The sequence below is a fragment of the Mastomys coucha genome, unplaced genomic scaffold, assembly GCF_008632895.1.
Source record: "Mastomys coucha isolate ucsf_1 unplaced genomic scaffold, UCSF_Mcou_1 pScaffold1, whole genome shotgun sequence".
Taxonomy (NCBI): Eukaryota; Metazoa; Chordata; class Mammalia; order Rodentia; family Muridae; genus Mastomys; species Mastomys coucha.
Genome location: NW_022196891.1, coordinates 28,111,805 through 28,117,667, shown reverse-complemented (window position 1 = coordinate 28,117,667; position 5,863 = coordinate 28,111,805). Strand labels below are relative to the sequence as shown.

General features: G+C 48.1%; 1 protein-coding gene across 2 annotated transcripts in view; it reads right to left on the bottom strand.

Moving 5' to 3' along the window:
• Rab7b (RAB7B, member RAS oncogene family) overlaps positions 1-3,887 on the bottom strand; it is a 29,436-nt gene extending 25,549 nt beyond the window's left edge. For both annotated transcript variants that reach the window (XM_031381934.1, XM_031381929.1), the window contains exon 1: positions 3,743-3,887. The gene's annotated coding sequence lies outside the window, so the exon portion shown is untranslated. The remainder of the gene's footprint in view (positions 1-3,742) is intronic.
• Between the last annotated feature and the right edge of the window lie 1,976 nt (positions 3,888-5,863).

Sequence of the window (5,863 nt, the reverse complement as noted above, 5' to 3'; positions counted from 1 at the left end):
AAATGCCACTGTGCCAAGAGACTATGCCATTAGTAGAAGTGAGTGAGACTAACATAGCTTGACCCTCTGAGGCCCCATCAGAGCTCTACCTGAATCTCCACCAATAACATACTTTCTTTTTTAAAAATTAAATTAGTTAAAAATTTCATATATGTGTACTATATTTATACCCATTTTACCCTACCCCGTATCTTCCCTCCAACTCTTCCCATGCTTTCAACCTTACTACGCTCTCTCTCAAATTCATAGCCTCTTTTAATGCCAGACTTTCTACACAAATGCCATTGAATCCATAGATATTCTGAAATACAAGGCCATTTAAGAAGGATGAGGCGGCTATGTAACAAACACACACTGACAATTTAAGTTAAGCCCCATCTCCCAAATCTAAGCATTTGACAGGGGGTGACTGATTCCAAGCATCGTCTCGCTGCATCTGTCTCTGAGCTTAATCCTACACATGTATCCAGGAAACACACGGATAGAACATACCATCCTAAGAAGAGATGCGGAAAGGCAGAAGAGAGGCTAAGCATTTCCATTGCATCTTAAATGCATATATTTAAAATTTTTATTCTACAATCTTAAATTGTTTCTGTAATTTAAGAATTTATAAAAAAAAAAAAGACTTACCCCCCTCTCTCTTTTCCCCTGGTTTTACCTTGACTTAACCTCTCTTTACAAAGCATGTGCGACTGTGTAGCTGCCTAGAGTCATCTGAGTGTGATTTCCTATTTGGATGAATCACCATGACTTGGGGGAGGAGGCAAGGGGAGAGACTGCCTCATGCCAGGCAATGATTGTGACTTTGGGGTCAGAGAGCCCTCTCTCTCTTCCCTAATCTACCCATCTGGGACCTTGAACCATGAGTATTACTTTTTTTTTTTTGTAGCCCTGGTTATCCTGGAACTCACTCTGTAGACCAGTCTGGTCTCGAACTCAGAAATCTGCCCGCCTTTGCCTCCCAAGTGCTGGGATTAAAGGCGTGCACCACCATGGCCTGGCTGAGTATTACTATTTTTGACCTCTCTGTTCCCTCCTGGAAAAAATGGATGTTACTTATGGCTGTGGCTTCCTCTGCAGATGGCACGTGTGTGTCATATTATGAGAGCATAACAGGATCTCAATGTTAGGAAAGATACAGATGACAATTTAACACCTTCGTGGGGTGGGGATTGGTAGAGGAGGTCCTGACATCCGATTTGCAGTGGTTGACATTTTTGTAGACATGTCCACTAGGGCTGATGTCGAGCTACAAATGTTGAGCATGCGTAGTACTAGAAGGACCTCGGTGTCACTTAATCTAAGCACTGGGCTCATGGAAAGCAGCTAAACATGCCCTGGGTGCTTAATCCTTTCACCAGGGGGACAGGTGCCATCCATAAGAAATGCTCAATTCCTCTGCAACACCAGGCACTGGCGGAGGGAGTGTTGGGGGTCGGGGGTTGAAGTCTTTCCCTTGGGTTTTATTTGCCTCTTCTGATCCTAGGAACCTCTCTATCCATACCTCTGCTGTCCCGATGCCCTTTCCAGATGTGCCGTGGAAGTGTGCAGCCACCAAAGGCTCCCATCCCCTAATCCCAAAAAGGGCAAACATTTGACAAGTCTGACATCTAAAAATAGCCTTGATCTTTGGTCCAGAGAGTGACCTAGGCTGGCCCAGTGCTAGGATTGAAGGAGTCAGTTTGGGAGCGGACAGCAGCGGGGCTCTCTTGACTATGACTCCCAGGTTTCAGATAGTAGCTGAGGTCCCCTCCCGTGTCGTCTACCCCCAGCTGGGTGTAGCTACAATGTCCTTTTTGGCCTCTTTTCACTGGATGACTCAGAGCTTCAAAGAGGGAAGCACGGTATCCTCCGATCAGCAAGGCTGAGTCATCTTCACTGTTACTTAACACTGAGTAGCAGGCTTGGAATGCTGGACCTGCCCCGCCAGCCCAGCCCACATAGAGCAGGACTGCAGCCAGGACCATCTCTTCTCTGGCTCCTGTCCCACAGCACTTCCAAGCCAGAGCTGGGCCCCACCCTTAGCTTCTCTACAAACAAGGAAGACCCGTCGCTGCAGAGCTGTTCTTGGGCCCGTGTCTAGTCTCCAAGAACTCCTGAGGACCTTGGCCTTCTCCTTCCCGCATCTCTATCCCACTGGCTCCAGCCAGGACCCCACATCGTCTCTTGCCTTGCTTGTCCTGGAGGAGGTCCTATATTAAGTTGTCAGGGAGACCAGTGAACAGGAGCAGCTGAGAATGCCAGAGCAGGCCCAGTTTCTCTGCCCAGTATACAATCTTTCCCAGCTTCTAGTCTTGCTGCACAATTTCTCTTTCCCCCCTCTGCTCCCCATACTTTATTCATTCTAACAAATGGTGGACCCGCAGGCCGAGTGTAAGGTTTTTCTGTTTAATGAGATTCTTGGGGTACAGGAGGTTTTGTGGTCTGCCAGGATCACTTGGCAGTTGGCACCACCCACCCAAATCCTTGCAGGTCTAAACCTGCTTCCTCTGCGAAGCATACCCACAGTGCCGGTTTCAGAAGGCTCCTCTTTCTCATTCTTTAAGCTCTTTGGGGAGATGTTTGTCCTGCTTCCCTAAGTAGACTACCTGTACCCTAGACAATGCCTCTTATCTCGCTGTACACCTGTCCCCAAAGCATGGTGACTGATGCTGCAGACACAGAAGCTTCCCTGAAGAGTGACAGTCCATCCACATGTCCTTCCCATGCATGGATCCATTCATTCATCCATCCAGGCAGGCGTCTGTCTATCCAAACACCCATGTAGTGCATGCCTGCTATGCAGAAGCACGGTCTATGTCTAAGGATACTCACAAACTACTATCTCCATAAGATCTTTGTGGGGTGGGGGACTGATCTATGAGCCCAAAGCAATTCTTTTTAATCAATGTGCAATGCCTAGCAATTATAGAACACTTGCATCTTACAAAATGCTATTAGAGCCCAATGGATTCTGCAGTCAAAACTAGTTGGTGGGCTGGCAAGATGGCTCCACAAGTAAAGGTTCTTGCCAGACCTCGTGTGAGGGTAGATGGAGAAAATCGACCCAACAAAGCTGTCCTCTGACCTCCACAAATATGCTGTGGTAAGTATGAATGCCTATCATTCACATAAGACATAAGACAATACACACACATACACACACGTGCGCACACATGTGTGCACACACACACCAAACAACAACAAACTAAGTTAGTAGCCAGCTTAGAGTAGAACCGGAATCTGCCCAATTCTGTTCATCAGCACCTACACTGTAGCTCTTCGCCAGGAGAAATTCTTATGGATTAGCACAAGAGAGATATTTTCCTATTTTGGGGAGCTCATCTTTCTCTCATAGCTCCCAAATCTTCAATGCAGAGAGCACCATGTCCGTGGGCCAAGGAGACGCCAGATGCTGTAGGACCTAGTCCTCTTGGAAGGCTCTGGTTTCTTCCGGGCCCTGCAGGTCTAGAGGCATAATGACAACCTCCTTTGAGCTGCCTTGTTTCGCCTGCTATTGCTGCCTTTGCAGCTCCCTGTAATTGGCAGGGAAGTCCTTTCTCCGCCACACCCAGGAACTCTGCAGCGCAGGGGTCTTTGGGCTGGATGGAAACTCTGCACCTGCCAAGTTTCTAGCCTCCTTTCTGCACCCGATTTCTACTCCTCTTCACCAACACCCAAACAGTTGCGGCGCAGATGGGCACACGCGAGGAAAGACAGGCTGCCAGGCTCCTTTCAGGCATGGTTGTATGGCACTCACCTCACACAGGTGGGAGTTCTGGGTCTGGGCCTCTCTCTTCCCGGAGTGGCAGTTTCAATCTGGCCAGTATTGAGAACGTAAACGGTTTTGGTGAGAGGCCACTTCCCTCTGAGTTTTCCTCCCCTCTTTCTGTGCACAGACTTGGGAAAGTTGCAAAAGAGGCCGGGCCAGGGTGACCTCAGCTGTGTGGGTGGAGGGGGCGGAGTGCACCGGGAAAGCAGGCAAGGCTTTGAGAGCTGTGTGGATTCAGGGCACCAGGACTATTCAGTTCATCGGGACTCTGATCCCAGGGGGTGAGGAATGGCGGGCTTGAGTTGGGGAACTTTTGGACACAGGGCTTGAGAGCGTCCAATTTATGAGCCTCAGTCCATGGGAGTCCCAGTAGAGGAGCCCTTTGTTTGTTGTTTCCCAAAAAGTTGTGGAGCAGATTTGGTCCAGCCACCAGTGAACCAGTGAGGCTGGAAGATGTTCTGCTGCTTTTAGGCCTTGCCCTAACCCTACATATCACACACACACACACACACACACACACACACACACAAACACACACACAGTATACACACACACAAATGTACATACACACATACACACAGAATATACACATATACATACATCCCACACCCTGCCACACTATGTATACATAACACACCTATACTTTGTATACACACCCCTACATCCCTTGTGCCACACTCCTTATACATACAACTAAACATGCCCCATTCCCTCACCACACCCTACTCTATACCACCCACACCCCTACTCCATTCACAAAGTATTCATACCACACACACACACCACACCACACCACATCACTCACACATATCTACACCACACCACATACACACACCACACCACAGCACATACACACACCATACCACACCACATATGCACACCACACACACACCACAGCACATCAGGCTTGTAAGAGGTAAGGCATGTCCTGGCACCCCACCATCCCATCCTGGGCCTTTCTGGCTAGGTTGTTGGCTTAACCTGAAACACCTAGAAGACAGTAATCTAAGATGCTGTTGGCACATAGTTAATTTGGGCATCTCGTTTCACTGTCATGGACCATGCCTTGGGTATAATTGGCAGATGAAAGGCAGACGGAGTGAGTTTAGACATGACTCCCCAGATCCCAGGGGGTCCCCTTAAGGTGTATCTAATGTGTTCCACTTTCCTCACAAGTTAGGACTTTGTCTCTTTGTAGGCATATTCCCTTGTTTGATTACTGTCCTGCCAGAAAGTTCTTCCTGGTTCTGGTTCCATAGCTCTCTCTAATGGGGCTCTCCAGCCACTATGTGTCTAAACCAGCCATAGAAAACTGCATTTGGAAAGCAGAGTGGGTAGCCTTTGGATCCCACACTGGGCCAGTTGTGCTGCCAGCATTGGCCCTACCAAAAAGTCTTTTAGAAGCTCCTTCAAGCGTATGCCACCCTGAATGCTCCCGATCTCACAAGCTAAGCAGAATTGATCTGCTTAGAACTTATTTGAGAGAAGCTTCTCCAATATTATTCTACTTTTTTTTTCCTTCTGAGATCAGCTCTTAAATGAACTTTCCCGTGTAGTTGTGCACCTGTGTGTTGTGTGACCATTACTAAGGAGATGTGAGCAAATTGTCTGCTCAGACAGGGAGCTGACCAGAGAGCAAAATAAGATCTCTAATGTTCAGTGTGGTAACCCCATGAGTCTTATTGGGGTTACTCACGGGAATATGGGTGAGGGGATGCTTACCACAGGAGCAGAACTGGTTCAAAGACACCTTCATCATCAAAGCCTACCCCAGCAGAGGTGACAGCTCACAAAAGCTGGGAACCTGGAACACACTGCACAACATGTTGGAGAGTGACTCTTCCAGGCAGCTTGACTGGTCTCTGCCCCTTCTAAGAAGCCTAGCATTCCTTACTGCTTATTTATGCCGTGTAGCCTTTGAGTTATTTACTCCCTGAGCTTAAAGAACACCTCCTTGCAGTGTATAATGTCTCACCTCCTTTAGCATCCCTCTGAGATGGAAGGTTTTATCCCGGAGGAAATGACTACACATCTGTGAGATGGTGCCTGGGCATATACTATAGACACGTGGTGGCATGTGAACTTGCAGAAGATGTCACAAGGCCTGGG